This window comes from Glandiceps talaboti, chromosome 6, assembly GCF_964340395.1.
Source record: "Glandiceps talaboti chromosome 6, keGlaTala1.1, whole genome shotgun sequence".
Classification (NCBI taxonomy): domain Eukaryota; kingdom Metazoa; phylum Hemichordata; class Enteropneusta; family Spengelidae; genus Glandiceps; species Glandiceps talaboti.
Window position 1 is genome coordinate 17,204,097 of NC_135554.1, and position 13,265 is coordinate 17,217,361.

General features: G+C 36.5%; 1 protein-coding gene across 3 annotated transcripts in view; it reads right to left on the minus strand.

Annotated features, from left to right (window-relative positions):
- Positions 1-4,574, minus strand: part of LOC144436526 (uncharacterized) — a 43,696-nt gene extending 39,122 nt beyond the window's left edge. For all 3 annotated transcript variants that reach the window (XM_078125336.1, XM_078125335.1, XM_078125334.1), the window contains exons 1-2: positions 4,433-4,574; positions 3,931-4,050 (exon numbers count right to left, since the gene is read on the minus strand). The gene's annotated coding sequence lies outside the window, so the exon portion shown is untranslated. The remainder of the gene's footprint in view (positions 1-3,930; positions 4,051-4,432) is intronic.
- Between the last annotated feature and the right edge of the window lie 8,691 nt (positions 4,575-13,265).

Here is a 13,265-nt window from a genome sequence, read left to right on the forward strand (position 1 = left end):
TTCTGAACGATTAGTAACTTTTTTTGTGAGGACTCAACACAACATTTTACAAGGTGGTTTACTATTTACGGGCAAAAAAAAAATAAATTGTTTGTTGTCAATAACATGTAGGTAGCTTGAAATTTTATTTTTATTTCATATTATTTTAGATTTTAGTTTTTAGTTTTCTGAGAAATTGCTTCAACTCTTAGGACAAGATACTCATTGGTCACATTACATATAGGATAGCTGAATTACGAGATGTAAAAGAAGTAAACCAAGACAATATTATATGTGATGTAGAGGAACACAATATACAGACTGTATTGTATATATTCAACTTCCACTTGGTATGATACCTCTGAAATGAGATTTTTTTAAAAGTATACTTGACCAAGGAAATGTTCTTGGCAAGAACATTTCCACCGAACTAGAAGTACATTCTCACTAGTCTCTTGGACGTAAAAATGTTTAGGGTTGGCGGCTTAAATTTAAACTAGGGTCGGTCAGGATAACGAAAACACAAAAAAATTTTATTTGGCCTCAATAATGTTTTGCATATGATATCTGATCAGTTTGTGATACTTTGTATGTTGATTTTGTTATGTAATGTGGTGGAAAACACTGGCAGTAAATAGTGCTTTATTTATTTTAGAGGTATTGCCAGTTTGTTTTTTTTAGTTATTCTTACCATAGATCTTAGAGGGTACCTCTAAGATCTATGTACTTTGTTTGTTTGTTTGTTTGTTTGTTTGTTTGACTTTATTTAAACTCAATAAATTGTTGAGCCAAAGTCCTCTTCTAACACAATGTCAAGTAAGGGATATTTACAATATTTACATTTACATTTTTATTAGCAGTAAAGTAAGATATGGTAAGACCATATCAGTGTCTTGATAGCAATTTCCTCAAAGACTAGATTAGGTGGTACTCTACATAATGATACTTCTGCATATCGACCAATCACTTCAATCAATTAATTATTAGCTAACGTGCATTTTCCATAGAGATCCAAGTTTTCAGTTGTTGTTGTTGTTGTTGTTGTACAGAACTGCAATGTTGTTATGTAATAACTTACAATGTACAAACAAATGATACAATAGACTGATAAGCCCATGTTGTTTCTTTTATTTATTTTGGGCCTGGTTGATTGTGTTACAAGGGGGGCCAATGTACACTCCCAAATTCACACAGTTTACCTCCATGGGCCACAAGTCTCCTAATAGCAATGCGATTGGGTAAAAGGATCCTGCTACATGTATGTTTGTTGTGTCTCTGTTATTGTTCGTCTAGAATGAAATATGTCTAGCTCTGTGTCAAAAACGTAATGTTCCAAGAGTGAAACACCAAGCCTACATCATTCTAGCAAATAATACACTTTATATGTAAATGTTCAGGCATAAAAATATACTAGTTTAGTGTAGTCTAGCACTCTGCTATCTCACATAAAATCTTTCAAATCTTAAAGTGGCCATATAAATGAGGATTGGATTTTCAAACTATCGAACAATCTTATCAAGGCTTCGTACTTGAAAAATCAATGTGAAACAACATAGACAAAGTCTGTTTTTGTAACTCAATACATTGCAAAAATCTAAAAATTGTGTAAAAAGTTTGTTATTGTATGTAGAATAACAGACACTTCACACATTTATTAATGTTTTCCAATTTATTGAGATACAGACAAGGGGGCTTTGCAGACAAGGGGGCTTTGCATATGTTCTTTCACGATGATTTTTCAAGTAGGAAGCCATGATAAAATTGTTTTATAAATTAAAAATCCGAAATAAATACCAAATCCTCATCCATATGATCACTTTCATAGTGGTTGGCATCCAGACCAGAGACATCCCCTCCACTGTCTATGTCCAGACTATGTCACTAGTGCTATCAAAATCATTGGATACCATGTTGACCCATCCACTCTAGGCGTGTACACATGTGTAACTTATTGACATTTATCATGGAAATGTTTGTTTTGTCTTTCGTGTCAAGTCTATTCTGAAATGGTTTAGTCTCGTTCCTATACGACGTGTTATAATTACTATGATCATCTCTACTCACATACAGGTAAAGTCATTATTCCAGCACAAAAATCTCTGCTACCCCTAACATACAAACGTGATGATGTTATCGTGTCCTCACGTGATTTTAGTTTCAAACTGGCGAGGGGGAGTTCGGTTAATGAGCAAAAGTCTAAAGCAACTAACCAATTGTAACTGTCAGTCAATTTGTGATGGATTTCCACTGACATGCATTGTTTACCCTTCACGCAGCAGGGATAGTACAGATTTCAGTGCTAGAATAACGTATACATGAGTGGAGATGATCATAATGAATAGCGTAGGAACTAGCTACACTACACAAGAATGTTCTGGAGCACATTCTTATGCATAAATGAAAAATAGTACAATCAACTTGGGAAACATATGTATTAGCAAGAGTAGTAATTAAAGATAGAATGAGGAACAGCCTGACAGCCTGTGCAAGTTACAAGAACTTTCTAAAATACATATTTGTTACTATTCAGGAATTTCTTTTTAAAGAGTGACTTCCCTAGTATCGTTTGCAGTCACTTCCTCCTGTGAAATATATATCAGTTCCTTTTTCTTTGGGTATTTCATGACATGACTCTTTTTTTTTCACACTACGGCACATACTAGATAGTAGAAATGTTCAAAAGTATTATTTTTTAAATGTTTCTCTTATCATTAGAAAGGTCGGTCGAGTAGGCTCTTTTATTTATGTTTTGATCCACCATCAATCACTGCATTCTTTGTATGATTATTTCAGAGTTACAAGTCACGACTATGATACTCCATTCTGCTTACATCAAATCTATATCCATGTCATGCCGGATCAAACCCAGATAAATTTTCTCCGGATCAAACCCAGATAAATTTTCTATTTCTTTTTCAGTGCAAAAATTGGAATGACATCCCTGCCAACATAAAATGTATTTATTCTTTATATCGTTTCAAAGGAATCTTCCAAGCACAATCTACTGTCACAGTATAACCGATCAACTGTATATCTGTAATTTTAATCGTGTGTACATAATACATTATATATTTTGAGTCATATTGAGTACCTTGCTGTGAATTTATGTATATAAATTATATATGATGGGACAGGCCCAGACTAACTATTTCCTGACTCCCCAGTTACCCACTGTTATATTTATTTGGGATAAGTAAACTGATTATTATTATTATTAGGCCAAATAAAACAAATTGTGTGGTTCCCATAATGGCCAATTTCAAAACAGGGTGGGTATATGTTGGATTGTTCTGGGGTTTTTTTGTGTTTTTATTTTAAATCATGTGTGATCGCACTTTCTGTAAGATACATAGAATAAATCATGTACTATGCTGTATTCCACCATGTTGTTTTGATCACACTCAGTAATGATGTTTTCAAATCTCAAATCGATTTTACAATAATTTGCTTACAAAAACATTCATTTGTGTTATCAGTGCACAAACTTCCCAGAGATCTATTTTCAAACATTTTTTATGGTGGTGACTGATTAGTATAGGCTTGCAGCAGATCTCCTCTTGCACCCATAAAAGCAAACTTTCTGTGTCTTGAGGTGGTTATGTATATTTGTGGGGTGAAACCTACATGAACTACTGAACCTCAGTTCAGTTGTGCTAAAAATGACAACTGTCCGCAAGCTTATACAATGAAAATGTCTGCAAGCTTATACAGTGAAAAATGTCTGCAATGACTACTGTCTGCAATAATCCATTTGGCTCTTGGTGTTATACACCCCATCCCTCTTCTCTGTGAACTTGTCAGTATCTCACACTGTCTGTCTCACTGGGCTGCAAATGGGCACAATAGAACACTCCCACATACACTCCCCCCCCCTCCCATCCACAACCTCATACTTAGAACTTGCTTGTTGCTAGGAAACCCCTCCCTATCAAACACATTTACAAAACTGACCTGAACTGAAGATACTTTTTCCGTCAATCTATAGAATTGCATTCGATCCAACTTTGCCGAGGAAGCGACGCTGAGCGGTCCACGATTTGATATGCAACCTTCTACACAACAATCCAAAGCCTGTAGAATTATAAAGATACAAGAATGTGTTACACACGTACGCACTTATGTAAGAGGCGCCGCCGCTATAACTCATGCTATGTAATGGCAAGTGGAATTGTGCTGGGCATCGAGGTATAGTCTAGAGATTAGAGCATACCGGAAAATGGACACGGGTCGTGAAAGCAGTTTTTGTTTGCATTTTATCAGACCAAGACATTGGGAACTTGGGAAGGTGAAGGAATGTAATTACTACAAATTACAATATACTGCTAGTCATATATACCACTGCACTGTAGTACTGTGGATGAGATGTCATTTTTTTTCATTCGTGTTGTCTGCATGCCCTCCGCAGTAAACATTACACTAGTAAACGTAAAACAATGTGGAGACATTCTCTTACCTGACATACGACGAGCTATTGCAAAAAAAATATGTCAAAGATTGGTGGATGCGCCAAGCCACAGTTTGGTATTCTGTGATAAGTTCGCGGTTGGGGAATATATGTCTGTACCTGTCTCGCTGTCTGCAACATTGACACACCATGTGCACAGCGCTACGATGTATACTATGCTAATTGATGGCGATTCCATTTCCAATTGAGGGGAGGAATGCAGAGGTTAACACAATGGCCACAGTTTGAAACTAAATGTCCATGACAAACTCATACAGCGTATACTGATATAATTTATGTTCACCATGCTCATGTATATTATCCCAAGATCCCCTATCGTGCACGTATGTTTGCCATGCGATTCGTATGTATTCCAACCCAGGTTGTAATAGAACGCACCATCGATGATTCAGCAGTTTCGACTATAGGTCACAGTCAACTTGCGATGTCTCATTCATTTAGCTGACATTATTACTGAAAACTGACTTCATTCATAATATTTGCACTCATGGACAAGTTGCTCTCATTTCACTTGCAACAACAGGTGTACATATTCAAAAGCCAAATAGGTTTATTCAAATGTTAGAACTACAAATACAAGTGTGTGATGTGGAGAGCTAGACCAGGGTCTGTTGTCATCGATACACAACAAAGAAATGTGGCGTTTTTTGTGTTGGGGGTAAACCATTTGATTTCGGGGGGTGGGCTGGAGGATTTTCGAGAAAAAAATTGACAATTGTGTACTTAAAATATATAATTAATTATGCAAATGAATAATTTAGCTTTACATGGCACCCTGGCACATGTAATTTGTTATCATCAATATGTGCACCAACTTATGGAAGATGAAGCTTGTATTCTCATAATTATACAAATTACAATTGAAAACTATGTCAGAAACTTGAAACTATATCACTGCATATATAAAATTTGAAGTATTCATTTTTGAAATATAGCCTAATTACTGAAGATAATTAATCATGCAAATTAAACATTAAAGCTAAAAGCTATAGAACCTGTGAGCTTTTGTTAATCACGAAAAATAATTATGCAAACGAACCATTAAAACTGACACTTAAAAGCTTTATGAGAAAAGTGAGCCAAATAGTCGTATTTAATGATTTATTAGTTTGTCTATTATTACTATTGTTTGTTAGTTAGTTGTCTGTACAGGGTTTGCAACACGATTCCTGGGCTCCCCGTGGGCGTGGTCTACTCTCGGTTACCCAGCCTCTTTTGCCGTTGAGGGCATAACCCCCTGAGGTCATGCCCTCAACGGCAAGAGGCTGGGTAACCGAGACAACGCGTGGTACCATGGTTGGTGCATGGTGGTTGTCTTTTAATGGCGCTTTCCCACTCCTAGTCTGTTCTCAAAGCGCTTTACCGCCTATCTTAGCGGCACAACAGCCCTTTACTCCAACTCCCTCGGGAGCACACAATCCATTGCAACCTCTATAACTTCAAGCGCATAAACAACGTAATTAAAACATTCACATTGCAACCTCTATTATAGTATCAGGTCCTCATCAATTATACAACCGGGTTGACTCAGGCACAATCGTGGTTCAAATCTTATCCAAGGACTTTAGCCATTCAGAAACAAACAACAGCAATGGAACCACAGGGCACCCAGGAACCGTGTGACAAACAAAACAAAACAAAACAGACAGACAGACAGACAGACAGACAGACAGACAGACAGACAGACAGACAGACAGACAGACAGACAGACAGACAGACAGACAGACAGACAGACAGACAGATAGATAGATAGATAGATAGATAGATAGATAGATAGATAGATAGATAGATAGATAGATAGATAGATAGATAGATAAATAAATAAATAAATAAACTATCAAATAAATGACAAATGAACAAGCAAACGAATGACAAGTGTAGGGACAAATATAATAATTAAATAAACCAGCAAATAAACAGATACTCGTGGGGGTATACCTAGATACGTTTTTGTACCCATCACTATACAAAAACACAAAAAACGTATCTAGGTATACCCCCACGAGTATCTGTTTATTTGCTGGTTTATTTAATTATTATATTTGTCCCTACACTTGTCATTCGTTTGCTTGTTCATTTGTCATTTATTTGATAGTTTATTTATTTGTTTTGTTTCGTTTCGTTTCGTTTCGTTTCGTTTCGTTTCGTTTCGTTTTGTTGTGTTGTGTTGTGTTGTGTTGTGTTGTGTTGTGTTGTGTTGTGTTGTGTTGTGTTGTGTTGTGTTGTGTTGTGTTGTGTTGTGTTGTGTTTTGTTTTTATTTTGTTTTGTTTGTCACACGGTTCCTGGGTGCCTGTGATGGAACTCGATCTGCAACCTGCAACCTGCAGATTCCAAGCCGACCACTCTAACAATTCGCCCATCATATGACTTCGCATCTTTTCACTTCGTACATTTCATTGCAATACGTGTTTACCATAAACTTAGATATTTTTCAGTGCCACCAGAAAATTTTGCGATTTTACAGTCTTCAACTATTTCCCAAAGACTTACCTTAATACCCATTTCTAATCCTGGTGCACTTTGTTTATATACAAGAAGGAATTTTAGCCACTACTTATTTTCACGGGGTTTTTTTTGTAATACTTTGAGTTAGACTTTCTCACATTTTTTCTCTAAAATCAAATTAGATTGCGGCCATAATCATAGAACATGATGAAGAATAGTAAGTAGCATCGGGATTATTATACAGATACAAGTATCAGTTCAAGTCCTTTTTACATGTGGATGTGCGAGATAATACATCGGTTCAACGGCATTCTCGCAAACAGAACTGTTATTTCTTCCGCGACACTGCGAAATACCTGTTGACAACGCGTTTTGGATGGTGCCGTAAAAGAGGCCGTGGTTTGCGACGATGTTCCATGGTTTCTATATTGATTTGCGACAGTTTCAATTCCCCTCACAAACATATCAACTTCATAAATTATAGAACATGGGTATCAGAAACAATTGCGATTCACTTCGTCCCTATTTCAACTCGCCCCAACTTCAACTCTTCCCACTCTTTTCAAAATCACGTAGGAAAGTAATTTACAGATCTTTGTAATATGATTTACGTGTGCAAGTATTTTAGTTATAAAAGACGTTACGATACTACGTCTTAAAAAGACTGTATTGGATATATACTAATTTTTCTGTTTGGTACGGTTTATCGCTCCCTTGTTTTGGTAGGAAAACCAAATCTTTATTGTTAAGATCCTGAAAAATATAACAAACAATCAGAAACCCGATGGCGCTGAAATTGGGGCGAGTTGACGAGTTGAAATTGGAGCGAAATTAATGATCTGTCACCCTCAGAAACTCATACTACGATACTTCAGAATGTCACCTCAGCTCAGCATTCTAAGCTGTTATAAGGGCGAGACCACGAATAATCAACCAACCAACCAATCGATCGATCGGTCAATCAAATTTCTATAGCGCCGATTTCCATAACAATGTTCTGCTCAGTAGCGCCGAAATGACTAAAGCACACCATAGGCTTTGGTGAACAAATACGTCTGGTGAACAAGACCCATGAATATATACCCAATAATGGTTGAAACAAAGAATACATCCAGGTAATGAGGTACAAAAGATGTACTGTCTAATTCATGTCACCAAGTCAGTGTACATACGCCACTCCTCACCACCAATTGCAACTTGTGTGTGATATGATCATTATGAAGTAAACTGGTTACATCGCATATTACAAAGCATTGAAAAGTCACAAAGTAGAGAGTTTAGTAGTACATAATCCCATGGTACACAGGAAATCTACTTAAACTTGAATTACACCATGTTGCTAATAATGAATATTTTCACACCTTACTTTAAACTTGAATTACTTGGTGTTAATGTATGTATATTATTTAGAGAGTTGGTGTGAAGTCTGACAATTATACCAAATAATGGCATAGTATATATTAATTAGCTCTGAGGCAGCTTGACATAATTTAATACAGTTGATCCGATTATAATACCAAGAATAAGCATGTGATGATGACTATCCAAAGAGTAGCATGCCAACTATTTAAAGGAGGTGTTAGGGATTCTGAATAGTTTTAAATGCTGGGTTTTTCATGTGAAATCTTAGATTTGGACTTTGGATTTGGAGTTCATGAGGAATAGTAAATCGAGTCTCCTTCCCAGTAAAAAGCTGTTTTGCGAGTCTTTGCTATGTGCTGTGAGATTATACAAAGTTATGTGGGTTATACTTCCATGTTTATGCCCTTTAGCTGTCAAAATGTTGTCTCAGTGTTTGACATGTGCAGGATTAACAGTCCTCTACCGCAGCTAATATTAAAGTTTGTACAGCGGATGATAACCAGCTCCTTGTATATTATGTGTTGCTGCCGAAGTCTTACCAGTAATGAATAGTGTAAGACAAAGGGGATTTAGAAGGTGTGAATTGGGTTGACCGCGTTGTAGCTCAAGTAAACCAATCCAGCAAGCAAAGTCATAAACCGTATGTCTGAACTCACACCACTCTTGGAGTAATTATGTCGTGGTCTGAGGTCTGAGCATGGAAGTGCAAGGGGAGTCTCCATGGTCTGAAGAGGATATGCAAGAGTTCGGCCCAGACCAATGAAAAATAGTTTGCCAAAATTACGGAGAGAACACTTAATAACGGAGAAAAAAGTTGGAATGAGTATCCCAAAATAAGTCACACTATTGCACCATGGATGTAGTAGTGACTGCACATTTAAAAGAAATGGTAAACATTTACAGGCTGTAACAAACGAAATGTTGCCCATGTATGGCTTATTTGTGCATGATATGTGTGTCCCCATCTGAACGTGTACAACATTATCACAACTGGCAAGGGGCGACACAGTGTGTACTTTTTCCTAATCTAGTCTAGTCTAGCAAGGGTGAGATGGACTAAACCTGCCATCCTGCATAGGGACTCGAAAAGGAAGAATAGTCAATTTTGTTATCGTGATTTTCCGGATTTCTAATATTATTTTCTCTATTTTTCAAAGAAAGTTTTAAAATAGTGTTTCCTCTCGAATTGTTTTCCCCTATTTTCTACTGTTATCTCTGTCTTATCAGAGTTTACCAGCTTTGCATTAATTAGTCATGTTAGTAGAGTGCTAATCCAAGATCAAACTCACAGGCTAATTACCCAATTAACATATTGCGCAGAGTGTAAACATATACTGATCCGACTAATGGGAATCAGTCAAAAAATCGATCGCTTGATTGATCAATCACTCAATCTATCAATTACATGTTTGTTGCCCGCTGTGCTCTAACCCCACATCTTCATCTTCAGATTCAAGGTATAGTTTCTCTGGACTACTACGAGAGCTGAAGCGGTAGAAGGATTGTTTGGCCATTGGGGGCGCTAAACAGATAATTATCATCCAGGAACACCATGACCCACTAGTTTGCAATGCAAGTTTGGCAATGGGTATGTCTTTATTATCCCATGTTTATAGTGTTTTTTTTCCGGTAAGTAGCCAATATCTTTAGAATGCAAACTTCAAACTTTATATAATTTGGTACACACACCAACCATAACAAAATTGTGATGTCTAATTTGCATAGGCAATATCTTTACAATTCAGATCGTAGTCATTTAAAGCTTGTTGATGTAACTTATAACCTGAATCTGTTATCACTGTTATTACTGAAGGCATGAAAGTTTTCGAAAGGTGGTTAGAAGTGTGAAATGAAGTTCAGCAATTGCATTGATGCCAGACCCCTCCCCCTAAATGAAAGAGGCTCTGTTTATTGAGCTTGTGTGACATTGTGTGACATTGTGCGATAGTCTCTGAGAGATCCGAAAAGACTCAAAACACACACAGATTTAAGTAAAATGTATCTAATTTAATGGAAATCAATATGTTAATATAGAAGTTGGCAGTGAGAAATAAAATATGTACAAAAACAGATCATAATTCATATTTCAATATCTGTATAATACCAGCATGGGGTGTGATTGAAGACATACGGTTCATGTAGAAAGTATGTCAGTAATCTGTGTTGGCCATTATTTATCATTTCTTTGAAAAGCTTTTACTCCTGGGTGTGTGGATTGGTAAATTCATATAACATCACCAAGATGAACGTTAACATTTACATTTGCTGCATAGCTGTAGACAACTTTTACGTCTACACACACAAGAAACCAGAGGTGCATCAACGACTGTAGTTGACTGTACAGCACTACCCTATTCAGTTTTTTTATGTCTTTGATGGTGACAACAGCATTACATCAAGTAATAAATTTCACCTCTATTGATGTAGAAATCCGAAAAAAAACACAATACAGATGTAATGAAGTATTTCACAGTATGCATGCATCAATTATTTTAAATGTACTTTGCTCCTGTTTTTTTTTCTCTTTTTAATTTTAATTCATGTTCTTTTCTATGGTTGTTATGCTAAAGTAATACAATATGGACAGTACAGTCCATAATACAATATGGACTGTACGATATCAAAGGGGACAGAGACTTACATTCAAGTACCTAGACTCTCTTACTAGTCCTCAGGAGCACCGCTAAATGGGCTGTTTTGTATGTACCAATATCTGCGCATTAATTGTACTCGAATATCCTTGTACTATTGGCCTCATCGACTACATAGGGCTAATAATATTGACATGTTGCTGCGATGCTCCAGGCCATTTTATTGTGATCCCCCGAGACATCGCAGTAACACGTCAATGAATAATTAGCCTTATGTAGTCAATGAGAGCCCACAGTATGAGGATATTTGAGTACATAATTATGCCTAGATATCGGTACTTACAAAAACAGCCCTTTTAGTGATGCTCCTAAGGACTGGTGAGAGAGTCTATCAAGTACCTATGATATTTTTTATTTTATAGGGAGATGAAAAAATGATTAAAACATGTATATTTTTCAAAACCGTAAGATTTTTAGCTGCCAGAGTTAATTAAATTAGTAACTACTACAGTTTATGAATTAGAGCACTCTATGAGTGACAATAAAAGTTTGACTGCCACAACTTCAAAATTATTTTACATTGGTGGGTTTCTTATTTGTCTGTCTGTCTGTCTGTCTGTCTGTCTGTCTGTCTGTCTGTCTGTCTGTCTGTCTGTCTGTCTGTCTGTCTGTCTGTCTGTCTCTCTCTCTCTCTCTCTCTCTCTCTCTCTCTCTCTCTCTCTCTCTCTCTCTCTCTCTCTCTCTCTCTCTCTCTCAATTTTGCAAAGTACTTGTTAAATGTAGGTAATGTATAAATTTGCTTGTGTGCATTTTGTAATTTAGATAAAATGTGCAGTCATATATTATAAGTTTGGAGGTGTAGGAGGCTACTTTTAGCAAAGAGTTTCCCCATACACACTGTTTATACTAGTAGTTGAGGTGTTTATAGGAAAAATATACAGTGACAAGTACATTGAAATTTACATTCTCAAATATAATATGAACGACTATGGCTGAAATGATCATGAAGAACTCTACTTTTCAAAGCTAATCTTGAATTTTTGATGTTGCCAGTCTATATTGGTGGGTGCACCCCACAAAGTTTTAACTACCTGAACCAAATTTTAGTACACTTCACACTACAACCTATATCATAGTTTTGTCTAAAATATCAGACCACTAATGACTGAGCTAAAATACAGTGAGTGTACACACACCATCATTACAATTGAGCACATTGTCATTTTTTTTGACTGTGCCACTTATTGGAAGCATCACTGATTTGTAACAATGATAGCTGTACAACCCATAACACCAAAGTAAAGCATTTCTGTATGTACCACAATCATATATAGCATCTATATCAAGTACAACCCATAACACCAAAGTAAAGCATTTCTGTATGTACCACAATCATATATAGCATCTATATCAAGTGTAAAAGTATACCGTTTCATTCACTAATTTACCACATCAGAAAGACAGGGCTTGTAAATAAACCAATTGAAAGAGTAAACTTTTACACCTGATATGAATGGTATAAACAAGTGTGGCACATAGAAAAAGTGCTTTACTTCAGTGTTACTTGTTGTATTTGGTACAGATAGAATGTAACACTCATAGACATGGTTCATGTGTTATGTCAAGATATTGTTTTTGAGTAACATCTCAGACACTGTGTTTGTTGTTTGGGATAACACCAACTGTTTGTGATAAAATGAAAGTACTGTGTCTGGTAAACTTAATTGATTGTAGTTACACTCATGCAAATAGACAGACATCCTGGCTATTACTGAGTGATATTTTCAAAGTCTCAGGGAAAAAAATTAATGGTTTGTGTTCACCAGACTGTTTTTTAGACAAAACTGTAACGTCAATAAGCCGTTTTTCGTCTCGCGGCAGATCTCATGAGATCCTACACGAGTCATTGCATCTATAGCAACCATGTAAGTCAAGCTAAAAGTGTCAAGCACTAAGCAATACTATTGTTCTCAACGTCATCACACATGGCCACGGGGAAAGCTTGACCGCGTTCATATGTTTGACAACAGTTGTTGCTAGGCATATTTGCATCTTTCGTAAGATCAGCAAGGAGACGTAAAATCCCTTACTCTATATTGCCAAGTAACAATGGAAGCATGTATACAAAATTTCAAAATCCTTAGCAAACCTTGTAATCATCTAGCTGTGTCAAATTAACAGGGGGTCAACACCTAAAAGTTTCCAATTTGTTGGACCCATTATACAATCACTCACTGTTGTTAAGTAACAGGGGGTGTGTGCGCGCCTACACAATACCCACTACATTAAAGTGTGCAGAAGCAAAGTTCACTGTTACTACTATAAGCTTGGCTGACACAGTGAACAGCAAGTGTCATTTGTGCGTGCAGACACCAGTACTTAATACATGTACACGGTCCTGTTGTGGCGTCATACTTGTATT